The following is a 13673-nucleotide window of genomic DNA, read 5'->3' on the forward strand; positions in this document are numbered from 1 at the left end:
TTTGAAATCCCTGAAACAGCTAAAAAAGAAGAATCGAAAATGAATAGCTGAAAATAACAATTATATTAACCAAAATGAACCTGAAATGAAATCATAGTGAAATAAAATACAAGTAAAAATAGAACAATTGAATAAATTAAAATAAAGAAATGAAAAAAGAAAATAAAAAATAAAAAGTGGAGAGATTCCAAGTCACGTTAGTTCCCGACGTTTCGATTGTTAGTATCTACAATCGTCTTCGGGTGATGACTGGACTGATTCCTCCGAGAGATGACTATTTATAGGTCGTTCGAGTACTTTCACTTATCCCGCTTTCCATTTTTCCGCTTCACTAGTTCCGTGGGAGATGACCGTTTTGGCGGAAGTTGGCCATTTTTCCTTGATGATGGGTTTCCATATGTTGCGTATTTCTACGATGGCTTGGCTGAATACGTTGTTGGACAACATGTATGCGGCTTCCTTGAATTTTCTCCTAAACCAATGTTCCTCTCTGTGCAAGATTTCAGCTTGGGACCACTCGATGTTGTGTTGATGGGTCCAAACATGGTCTGCTATTCTTGATTTGCTGGTTTTCCATCGCTGTGTGTGTTTCTTGTGCTCGGCAATGCGAACATTCAATGGCCTCTCAGTTTCACCAATATAGGATTCTCCACACTCACAGGGTATCCGGTAAATGCAATTCTTGGAATCGCTGTCCGCGTTTGGTGGCCTGGTTTTCGTGACGCTGCTACGGATAGTGTTACCGGATCTGAAGCAGGTTCTGATGTTGTACTTGGAACCAATTCTTCTTATCCTCTCCGATAATCCTCTGATGTAGGAAGTGCAAGCACTGGTTGATGAAATTCATCATGAAATATTGTCAATCACCTTCAAACATACTTCATTCGAAATATCTTCAATCTCATATGAAGAAAAACGAGATATGTTGAAACTTTATTATAAATCTGATAGGAATAGTGGGAAAACAGCACAAATTCATTTTGAATTATTTCTGGAAAGAAAACAGCCGGATAGTACATCATTCTGAATTTTGGACAAACACTTAGCTGAGTATGGTGCGTTTCAAAAACCTAGAATGAAGTATGGGAGAAAAATACTAGAAAAAACTTATTAGCCGAGGTGAATTAATTGTTCTTTCCATATCCGCAGAAGTATATTTGTTTTTTGTACTTTTTTAGATGAATGCAGATCTTTCCAAATCAACGCATCAAGTCTTGGCTGTAATGGATGTGCCACAGATGGGCGTTTGGTGGGATATCAAAAAAGTGGTTAGTAATGTTATAAGAAACATATTTCACAAAAATTACATTCAGGTAATCCTGAGAGAAGGATGAAATTTTGTTGATGGCTTCTTGAAAAACATTATTTACAGCAACAAAAGTACTTTTTCGAGATAATGAGCACATTCGTAGTCAAAATATTCCACTACACTTCAGAGAAGTCAGACCACAAGTTCGGTTTCGTTTGAATGTGTGAGCTGGAATTTATAACGACCGAATACTTGGACCTACGGTTCTTAAGAAACGAATTCGAAGAATATATGGAAATGTTTACCCTTGTTGATTGTAACAGCTGCTGGCAAGGTCATCTGAACACTCAGTTTCGGATACTTTTTTGTGAGGAACTTTGAAGAACAAAATCTATGGAGAGCAAGAATATGACACAGTGGGTGAACTTAGAGAAAATATCACGCAATTCTGATCTATTAGAAGAAGGTATATTGTTAGGGCTGTTCCTAATTTGAGACGACGAGCTCGCTTATGTATTCAAGAGGAAGGCCATTATTTCGAACACTTTTTCTAATACTTTCTGTGCATTTCAAACGAGCTCATGAATTCAGTCTTGGTTTTTGAAACGCACCGTACTCAGCCAAGTGTTTGTCCAAAATCCCGAATAATTTTCTATCCTACTGTTTTCTTTCCGAAAATAATTTAGAAGAAATTTGTGCTGTTTTCGTACTATTTCTTCTTCATTTGAGAATGAGGACATTTCGATTGAAGTATTTGTGCAAACTTATAAGTTTTGATGAGTTCTAAAACAAAATTTTTCGATGGAGTCATGACCATCTCAGATGATATATATATATATATATATATATATATTTATATATATATATATTATATATTTTTATATATATATATATATATATTTATATGCCAAAAGATGACAGTACTACCAACTGTCGAAAGCGCTCGCAGATAATTAATAGAAGATATAAAGCTTCAAATCCTTTTTGGAGAATATTGATATATATTTATATATATATATTATATATATATATATATATATATATATCATGTACTATACTTTTTATTTGAGGTTATGTTTCTACAAGGAGGCTAGTATGCTTTTTCTAGCACTGTCCTTTTTAAGGACAATCGGCATATCACCATGCCGATTACAGCGGCTTGACGCCACACGAGTTACTAGATAGCTTGGAGAAAGACGATACATCCAATAGAAATGATATACAAATTGCTCTTTTACCACCTACCAACTGTTGGTTTAACAGATGAAGACTCGGGGGATGAGGAATTTATGACTGTAAGTAACTTACCTGGTACCCAACTGAGGGCGGAAGCTGAATTGGTTCAAAATGAGGAAAATGAAGAAGATGCAGACTTATGGGATGAAGAAGACAACATCCCGCTTAGCCTTTTACAAACATCTTCTAGTAAAAAATATGTATGGGAAAAAAAGATCTGCAACCATCTACAATAGAGTGGCAACCAATGCAAAAGGCAAATGCAAAGTTTTCTCCAACGGAACTATTTTTTCAAATGTTTGATGAAGATATCATAAATATGTTTGTAACCTATAGCAATATGTATGCTGCAAAGAAAAATGAACCGGAAATATAACACACTCAGTAATGAAAGCATTTTTTGGAGTATTGTTGCTAAGTGGATATGTGCCTCTTCCAAGGAGGCGTATGTTTTGGAAAAAAAGTGGCGATACAAGGAACGAAGTAGTAGCAAATTCATTAGCTAAAGATAGGTTTGAGTTTATCATGTCAAATCTTCATTGCTGCGATAACGACAATTTGGATACAAATGACAAGTATGCCAAAGTTAGGCCATTTTTTGATGACTGAATCAAAATTTCCAAAGATTCGCGCCTTATTCTGAGACTCACGGTGTGAATGAATCCATGGTTCCCTATTTTGTGAAACATGGATGTAAGCAATTCATCAAGAATAAACCAATTCGGTATGGTTACAAGGTTTGGATGGGTGCCACAAGTAGCGGCTACTGTGTGTGGATTGAGCCTTATCAAGGAGCCGAAACAAAGCTAAAAGAACGATACAAATCGTTTGGTTTAGGTCCATCCGTTATTCTAGAATATGCCGACATACTCAAGATGCTTGGAAGTTTTCCCTACCATATATTTTTTGATATTTTTTTACAACGGTCCCACTCTTGGTTCAACTGCAAAAGGACAATGTAAGAGCTACAGGAACTATCCGGGAAAACAGGATGTCAAAGTGTCCAATATTATCCAAAAACGAAATGAAGAAAAAGAAGAGAGGAGAATACGATTTTAGATCTACTCAGAACAAAGTAGTTATTGTCAAATGGCATGATAACAATGCAGTAAATGTTGCTTCCAATACTTCATCGGTGGAGCCATTACACCAAGTATCACAGTTTTCCCAAAAAGATAAGAAAAGGATCACTGTAGATCAGCCACACCCGTTACATATTTATAATAAGTTCATGGGAGGAGTAGATCGTTGCGACCAGAATGTAAGCCTCTACAGAACGTCAGTAAGAGGTAAAAAATGTTATTTTTGTTTAATTGCGTATGGTCTAGACATTTGCGAACAAAACGCATGGCAACTCCATAGACTACAAGGAGGTTCACTTGACAATCTATCGACTAGACGACAAATTACTTGGAATTGTATTCGGAATTGTTCGGAATTGTATTCCGAACATTCGTGATGGAATCGAATCAGATATCGTTCTCAGAATCCCTACACAATATATTAAATGAAAGAAGTAAAATTTCACTTACATGGACACTGTCCTCCTCATTGGTAGACATTCGATGTTTCGTCGTAAGGCACTTGCCTTATCGGCTCTTCAGTACCAAATACGGATAACATTATGAGAAAAAACTCTCTATTCGGATGTCCATCTAAATTTCACCGTATTATTTTTCTACCTGTTTGCAATAAAGTATTTTATACTTATATAATTATGAAGATATCGATTTGAACCACTCAACCTGTAACAATCTTCGTTCATAGGAAGTATAATAAGTCCATGACATCATGAAACCACTGCTATTGATTGTCAGCGTCCAAATGAAGGAACGGTTAGAAGAAAAAGATACGGACAATCAGACCTTCTTTGGAGTATTATTCTCATACATGGAGCTCCGCATACCCTAATGCATATCCTAATGCTGGTGGATTCCATCCTAAACAGAGACATCCGCCTAACTGGGGACACGAACATCACCTGCAACATCAAAGAAAAGTTGGAGATTTGTCTCTCTTCCATAGATACTTTCACGGGAGGTATTCGAGTTACTTGGCATACCTATTTGATTCCACCAAGAGCGGTACATATCAGAAATACGCGACGGACTGTGGCTGCTCACCTAGAACTTCACTGTTCAAGAACTCTTCAATTTGGAGAACTGCGTTTAAGTGAAACAAATTTTCTGAAAACGTTTTTACGAATGATTTTGATCTACAGCGAATCAAATTCAACATGAATTGCTATTTTCGCTCTTAGAGCACCTAAAAGTTGTCCCTGTAGTACTTGTGTTTTGTCTTTGGAAAGAAAAAAGAGATCGTGGTATGATATACCTAATTACCAAAATATTTAGATGCTCCTATTTAGTGACAAGAGAAATGAATGACTAACACATACATTCAGCATCAAGAAATAAACCATTGGATAACCACTCAGAAACCAGTGGGTTGGGCTACCTATCGGGCGTATCTCCAGGTAGCGGATAGAGGAACGGCCAGGAGACTGGAGGCCCTGTTCAGGAAGTCAATGTGGCCTTACGGTGGGGTGGCAGAAATAGGTAGGGTGAGGGGAACTAAAACTCTCCAAAAGCATTTGCAGAACATGTCATCGTGGACCAGCCTACCCAAGCTAAGGTGTAAAGAATCATGCCGACATCTAAATGGCCGCAGGGTGATATGCGGTTACGAACGTTCCCCTTTGGGAAATGGGCGGAACCTCATTATAATCAACCTACCTCTGATAATGCGGGGCTCTGCCAGAGGTGACCAACTCTTCCCTTGCTACCTGAGGGAACACACATGAATGAAACAAACACAAAAATAGAAATAACAAAATGAGAACCAATCCCGAGGCTGGACAGAAATGCTCACCTCAATCTGAGGCGTTTGCTGGGGATGTCCACTCCAATCTACCGCTTGGAATGAGGCTGGACAAAGCAGATCACTTCGTGATGTAACACAAAGGCCAAAGCGTAAGCGCATTTGCGGCGCCAAGGCCAAAAGTAGAAAGAGGGCGAAGAAGGCAGGAGTGGCGGCAACAATAAGTGTACCCTCCTTCTCCCCTACTCCATCTCCAACAGCAAGGGCACTTTCTGCGGCAAGCGCCAAGTGTTCTGCAGAAAAGCTCCCTCACTTGTGCATCTCCACGGAGGGAACCCCAAGAAAGTTGAAGAAGACGTGCAACGATAGTAATGTCGCTGCACCTTCCAAAACCTTCGCGGAGGCCATCGCGTTGTTGCCAAAGAGAGTGTGTGTTCGGCGCGTCTTGGCCTACACCTGCCAATATAAAGTGACCTGTCCACTTTCCTGGGAAGGACAGGTTTGACTATGACCTAGGAGGACAACTCCTCGGGAGGATGTACAATGGGTCACATGACGCCTAAGTGATGTGGGTCTACACTCACCTTCCCTACTCTACAGTGTTACGTTTCAATTTAGCACTAGATCAAACTGCTCTTATGTGACCTTTCAAAACACTACCTTACCTTTTAAGATCTTTATTCAAAGGATATTAACAATGTAATTAAGTTACAAGTAGATTTTATTCATTTAACATCATAGTAATGGGAATCTTCCGTTCCATAGAAAACCATACCTGAAATGTATAAGAATAAATGTATGCTCCCTGACTAACTGCTTTGACCAGTACTTACGCATTCTCCTATTGCCAATCGACGTTGGAGATCCGAAATTCCTCGCTAGGTTGGAATAGTTGTTATTGTTTGTTTCTCAGTTTCTTCACCTATCATTTTTTTTGCCGTTGTCTGCCTTATTCCCTATATCTTTCCAAGAATATTTCTTGCATAGATCGTTATTCATTACTTCCAGAAGGATTACTGACATATTAGAGCCATATCGCCTGAAAAACAATATTAGTTAGCTCTGGTTTCTGAATACTGTTTGATATTTTCGGTAAATATTCTGCATAATATGAATGCTCTAATATTTGTACTGAAAGGGAAGGTTATGGCGACTTACCTTATATGTTTCTATTCCATCGCATGAATAAGGATTGGTAAATAGTTGAAAATAGGTTGGAACAATATATTTTGTAAATATTCGTAAACAAGGTTAAGAGACAGCTGTTGGTTGACATCTGCCGAACTTTCGTAGTATCGTTCCGTCGACTTACACCGAACTAGTTCTATAGTTGTTCACGGGTGGAGGATTTATCGGTTACTCAAGTTGTCAAGGGTTGTTTTAGGGTTGCATTGCTTTGAGAAGGAGTTTTGATGGGTCATGGACTTGTTGATGATGTATCAAGTGGCTGTGGAGGAATTGTTAGATTTATGATGTTGTGCACAGCGCCCCCTTGGTGCTTGTAGTGTAGGTTGGACGCACCGTGGCAACAACTGGTTAGCTGTCAGATGTGGCAGTCTTTTAGTATTTGGAAGTTAGCCTTCGGTGAGCTTGACAGGAGTTCAAAGGGTACCATCAGACTGATTGTAGGATATATTTGGTTGTATTTGTTCCATCCTTCACGGGGATTATTTCTACAAGTCAGGATTGTATAGTGGAAGACTGATTGGTCATTTTGGTGTGGATATTTGCAGTCTGAAACTTAAGCTCTTTTGAGGATTTGTGGTGGTTACCGAACTCGTGCCAGGTGGAAGGATTTCCGAAATTAGGTATGTCTGAATCACTGTCGCATCTCTCATGTGATCTTAGCTATGATATCACTTCTTCAATTCTACAACCTTCGTTTCTCGTCTCTAGATTCATAAGAAACAGAAGGCCCTCAGTCACTCATCAAGTCCCAGCAGGACTTCCGTGCAGAACACCGCATACGAAGAATCGTATAGAAAACCCCTTGGCCAGGGTAAGAATTTTACCATTAAATGTGTTTTAAATGATTTTAGTAATTTCTGGTTCCATCGTTATATCTCAACTGAATATTAGTATTGAAGAGAGGTTTCAACACTCATTCAATTTTCTTGATTTTTACGGGTCATATGGTTATACAGGGCACCCAAAAATATACTCTTGTTATCTTGCTACTTTGCTTAAATGAAAATATACCAGGGGTATTGATTAGTCAAATAGTCCTATTGAATGGGGGTTGAATCTCACCTTGTTTTTATCTGATTCTGATTGAGAATTTTCTTCCGTAGGGTTTTTTCCTTCCTGCTTTTCTTCCTGTTTTTCCTCCTGCTTTTTCTTCCTGCTTTTCTTTTCCTGTTTTTTTTTGTCTTCGTTCCTGTTTCCTTTTTCTTTTCCTGTCTTTTTTTTTCCCCTATTTTCTTTCTGGATCTTATTTGGTGATCCATTACTGGTCCAGCTTGTCGTGCCCTATAGGGTGATCTATCTTGGTGGTGCTACAGGGTGATCCATCTCCGCCGTACTACAGGGTGATCCATCTCAGCAGTACTACAGGGTGATCCACTTCCGCCATACTACAGGGTAGCCTAACACCATATACCGGGTGGCCCAAAAGAAGCACGCAAGTTATAATTGATTTATTTGAAAATTTGTGCAATACTGAGATATTTAAATAATTGTTTGCCCTTATGTTTATTGATACCTGTTGATATAGTGTTGTTTATCGTTTATTGATTAAGAGTTGTTTATTGATACCTGATTGATATAGATATTTGTGAAACGGAAATTGAGGTATATTCTTCCTTTCACGATTGCTGATTGACACCGATGCGCCTACGCCTGAGCTCACGCGACGCAAACGAGTTTGTCTTACCATCCGATACTAGTATTTACGATTTCACCTACTCAATTTTCGTGGTAGTTTTACTCGACGTATTGTAGTTTTTTTTGAGCGTCGTTACTACCGTAATTTATGGCTGATTGAATTCGTGGTTAGATACACCGCGCTCTTGTATGGACATTTGAACATCGCGTAGTAGTGTGAATATTGCATTGTTGTCTTAGAAGCGTTGTTGGTTAATCCATGTAAGTTAGGATTACTGAATAAATCATATTGGGGATCTTTATCTTTTATTTCCAATATTAATTGGTAAGTTATTGATATTGTGAGTTACTTAGGGTATCTGGAGGATTAAATTTACCTGGCGCCCATTAAGATCTATTTGAAATTTGCTAAGTTGTTTAACCCACTCCCGTCTCCACTGTTTAGCTTAGCCGCGGATACCCATCTGTCTTATTTGTTACCGACAGATGATTTAGTCTCCTCTTGTGGTTTGTGAGGTGACAACAGATACAGATACAGAACTACTCAGAAAGACTGGTTGTACCGATCTTATCGAGTGGTAACTTCAGAATTGGGCTGTCGAATATCATAACTGAAGAAATTTAAAAAGGGAGCATTGCTATGAGCGTGGTGTGGGCAAAGAGTTGCCTTCAGATTAGCGAAGCGTGAAATGAGAGTGTTCCAATAAATGATTATTCGTTGAAAAGCTATGGAAGAGCATTGCCAGGCAAGAAATAAAAATAATAATTATGATAATAATTTATTGCCGCTAATTGGGTATAATATGTATCTACACATGCTAAGTCGATTAAAAATAGAAAGCAGACAATTAAACTAATTAGACTTACGAGGGAAAGAACAAAAAACTACATGGAATTATTGTTCAGGTATTCCTGACCACTATAGTAACACTTATCAATAAAATAAGATTCAACACGATTACAGAATACATTTTCTGATTTCATAGATTCAATTCCAGTTGGCAGTTTATTATACAGGACGATTCCATTGGAGTGGGATGATTTTTGGAATTCAACTGTCCTGTAGGGGATATTCTCAATCGATTGACATGACGAGTATGGAGATTGTAAAAGGATTAGTAAGTTGTGAGAGTTGTAAGATTTTTTCTGACGAACACTACACACTTGAAATATTCAGTACTGGGACAGACAACAGTTCCATTTTCATCAATACTGGTTTACAAGATATTTCATGTCAAAAATTAGTCTCACAATACGTTTCTTTCCTATGGACACCCTGTTGAAATCCCAACCGCACCCCTGAGATATGATATTCAGGAAAATACATGAGAAAGCCATTGCATAATAGATACTCATCAGACTTTTCTGGCTCTTCATTTGATTTCTTGAGAAGAATGCGCTATTGAGTTTCTTGCATACACCATCATTATGAGAGTTTCAATTCAAGGATTCATCCACAATTGTTCCCAAGATTTTTACTTCAAATGACATATCTATTCAATCAATAGAGAACAATGTATCTGGATTATTACTTTTTCTGTTATGAAATTTCATTGTCACTGATTTTGGGGCGTCCAAGACTAGTCGATTGCGTTCATACAAAGATGAGAATTCATCAAAAATTCTTCTACTTTTGTCTACCATGTCATATGTCCAATGACTGTAACAGTGGTGTCATCTGCAACCTTTGTTATGTCAAATCATTGATGAATATAATAAATAATAAAGGTCCTAAACCCGAGCCCTGAGGAACACCCAGTTAAAAGGCATTTTTATTTGGCAATGTGCTCCATATTTGACTGACATACAGCGCTCCTCAATGTAAGAGCTCAGCCATCGCAATACACTGTTTGGGTGACCAAGGCTGATCAACTTATTTGATAGAAATTCCGTGACAAGGTGTCGGATGACTTAGACAAATCAAAGAACTCATCAGCATCCAAGTTGGAATATATATTGTTGAAAAAGTGATATGAAAAAGTTATATGAAGTTGTTTCTTTGTAACGATTCTTCCTGAAGCCATGCTGATAACATAACAGGTTCATTTCTACATACTTCATTATTCTGGAAGCTACAATTTTCTCTTACAATTTCGAGAGCGAGCATAGTAGAGAAAACTGTTTATAGTTCTTGATCTCAGAACGATTTCCATTTTTAATAAGGCGATTAAATGGCACTTTGATTAGATTAGCTCAGGCAGCGATTTGAAAAAACAAAGACGTTGGAAGAGATAGTGAATAAGTGGAAAATTATTATTTTGAGTTGTAATATGAGTGAATGTATGAAGTTGTTGAATTTGATTGGGCGGATATCCTGGAATTCATTGCAGATACTTCTGAGCATGTATTGTCATTATATCATATTGAACAAACAAAACTGCATTTCGACTTGGTTCCAAAATTCATATCCGTAGTGAAAATCCCTTTCAATCAACCTTGGAATTCGGTATTTTTATTGCATCACTATAAAATTCCAACAAACAACAGTTTATGAATTTCATTTACATACTACTCAGGTAAACAAGTTATTGTAACCTGCTCGCAGAAACTGTTATATTTATACGACGAACAACCGAGAGATATTCAAAAAGGAGGGCTTGTGAATTATTTGACATATCGACTTGAAATGAAAAGTATGAATTAATGAAAGATATGGTTTACATAATTTATGAACTTTGTTCTTGTGAGAAGAGTAATATCAGTGTAATATCAAGACAATTGAGGGTCTGTGAAAACAACCATCGATAATACCTCAGGGCTAGTACTAGAGTGCTACCAAGATTTAGCCAAAATCTCGGTAGATAATAGCTAACAATATCCTGAAGTGGATTAAAGGGCAGGACAGTAGTAAAGGTACTCTCATTGCCGACTCTTTAGCCAAGGAAGCGGCTGTACTAAAAATTTTAGGACCCAGTGGCACCTACGGCTTGATGACTTCGACAATTACGGAATTAGCGAAAAGTCACACTCATGCTCTATCCATAAAGAGATTAGATGAAATCAAAGGATCTTGGAATCCAGGACTTGCCACGATCAGCCTCGGCGAACCTGGAAAGCTGGCGCCGAAGAAATATCTGGCGATGACCAGGAAAAATATATGCTTAACAGTAGGATTTCTGACTGGCCACTGTCAACTAAGTCAACACCTCCACAATATGGGGCTAGTGGATACACCTCTATGCAGGATGTGTGAACTGGAAGATGAAACTGTCAGGCATGTCCGGACTTATTTTCAATAAGAGAGTATGTTTCCGGCAAGTCTTGCCCTACACCTGCTGATATAAAGGAGATGTCTCCCAGAGACCTCTCCACCTTCCTGAAAAGGACAGGATGGACGATGATCTAGAAAGACAACTCCTTGGGAGAATGTACAATGGGTCAGATGTCGCCTAAGTTATGTGGGCCTACACTCACCGTCCCCACTCTACACATACAGATACAAATAGATCAAAAAAGACAAATGACACTTTCAGAACTATCAGAATAAATTCTGAAACTTGATCACGATTATACTGGGAATTGAAAACTGCAGTTACTTCTTTCATTTTTGGAAATATCAGAAGTACTTATGATATTATTTTACGACTGCTATGAAAACACCAATAAACACACAGGAGACAAAGTCTGACAGTAATTATTTCCATACACCTGTGTAAAATTTTTTGGCATGGTTCAGACTGTATGAGAAATAATACCGGATTGACATTTTATTAATATAAGATAACTCTATAAAATGAGGCTTCAAAGCGCCAACAAACGTTCAGTGAATCTGGATCAGCATTTTCTGGGTGAATACCATCCATTTCCGGTGACTTATAAGGTTGGAATGAGTTAATGGCTCATTTAATTTTCTCCAAATCTACCACTTTTTTCGCCACCATCCACCCAGTCCTGGACGACAGTTCTGAGTTTGTCCAATAGGACTGCAGTATCAGTTTTGTGATTTCTGACCCGAAGAAGTGCACCCGAGAGAGCTCTCTTATAGTTTCTCCTCCTGATTTGTGTAATTTCACTCTATCTGATTGCCAGCGTTCAAATAAAGAAAGGGTAAGACACATGATGAGATTTTGATTAGATATATTGTGTCACCAAGAGACGAAGTGGCTCCTATTTGGGGATCAAGAAAATGAATGACTATCGTATACATTTAGCACCAAGGGATGAAAAAATGGACAACTACTCAAAAAGTCTGGATCTCCTCGAAAACCTACCACTTCCTTTGCCAACAACAAATGCTTTCTAGACGCTCTTTCAAGAGCCTTATGAATGCCTGTAGTCCAGTGTTACATTTGTAATTTCTAACCCAAAGAAGTGCCCCCGAGAAAGCTTTCTTCTTCTGTTTTTGTGTACTTCTCGGTATTCATTTCAAGATCTTTTATTGAGACCTGATATACTTCAGAGAGTAATTCACAAAGTCTAGCCCAAATATGGATCTGTTCGATCTCCTAGCATCACCTTTTCCATGAGTATCTCCTAGATTTTTCAGAGCTTTTAGTTTTCTGTGAACATTGATACCAGCTACCTGATTTCCTTGTCCTTCTGAAGGTTTGTTGTTTCATCCGTGTCAAATCTTCATTTCATTATTTATCTCTTCTGTTTCATCTCTGGTTGACGATGGGAGATAACAGCTCCTAGTAATCGGTCTACTGCTGATTCTTAGTCTGTAAAATCCCTAATCACAAAACCAATCCTGTGCCTTGTGGGCAGCCCTCAGAATCGTGTACGATTGTGGATACTAACAATCGTAACGTCGTAACGTAACTTGGTTTGGAATCTTTCAACTTTCATTTTCATTTTTGTTAATAATATTTTTTAATTTTCAGCTTTCATTATTATTTCAATTTTTTATTTTCTGGTTGTAGCTTGTATGTTATTTCCTTGTAATTTCAGTTTTTTGTTTCAATAAAATTGTTAATTTCGATTAATCTTTTATTTTTTTTTTCAGGGATTTCAAATCAATTTATATTATATTAGACAATGAAAGTCCGAACTGATGAGATATATCTTTTCTCCTTATATTGTAGCTATGCTATGCTGTTTCTGTTTGGAAAAGTTATTTATTTTCATGTACATATGTCAATGTTTTTAAAATGTACAGACTTGCAACTGGTAGATAATAATAAGGTAGATAATCAAAATTATATAGCTTTAACGTATTTTGGACAACCAACGAAAAAAGTGTCTCCATATTTGGGGAAACGAGATATTAAAATTGCATATAGAACAAGTAATATGTTGGGAAAGTTCGAGAAATCCGGAGCATATAAATTAAAGTGTGGAACGTTCCCTCAGATATACCTGAGGGAACGTTCCACAGTTCCATTGGTCAAACGGGCAGAACTTTTAGGAATCGAATCCAGGTCCATCATACGAGCTATGTAAATAAGAAAACAAATTAAAAATATTCATATCATCTTCTAGAAGAAAATCATATTTTTAACGAAGAGTTCGAAATTTTGCACATAGAAAAAAAAGGTTTGAAACTGAATAATCTGGAAGCAATGGAAATTGATAAACTTTGAATTTCAAACATTCTAATGAATAA

At 37.6% G+C, this 13673-nt stretch overlaps 1 long non-coding RNA gene across 1 annotated transcript; it reads left to right on the top strand.

The window, feature by feature from the left end:
• The first annotated feature begins 6853 nt into the window (after positions 1-6853).
• On the top strand, positions 6854-13049 carry LOC141486431 (uncharacterized). Its single transcript, XR_012467836.1, has 3 exons — positions 6854-7113; positions 7202-7304; positions 7597-13049. It is a non-coding gene; the product is annotated as an uncharacterized lncRNA (long non-coding RNA).
• The last annotated feature ends 624 nt before the right edge of the window (positions 13050-13673 follow it).

Source organism: Leptinotarsa decemlineata, unplaced genomic scaffold, assembly GCF_025532065.1.
Source record: "Leptinotarsa decemlineata unplaced genomic scaffold, Ldec_3_MD MMD2_P_RNA_scaffold_2, whole genome shotgun sequence".
NCBI lineage: Eukaryota > Metazoa > Arthropoda > Insecta > Coleoptera > Chrysomelidae > Leptinotarsa > Leptinotarsa decemlineata.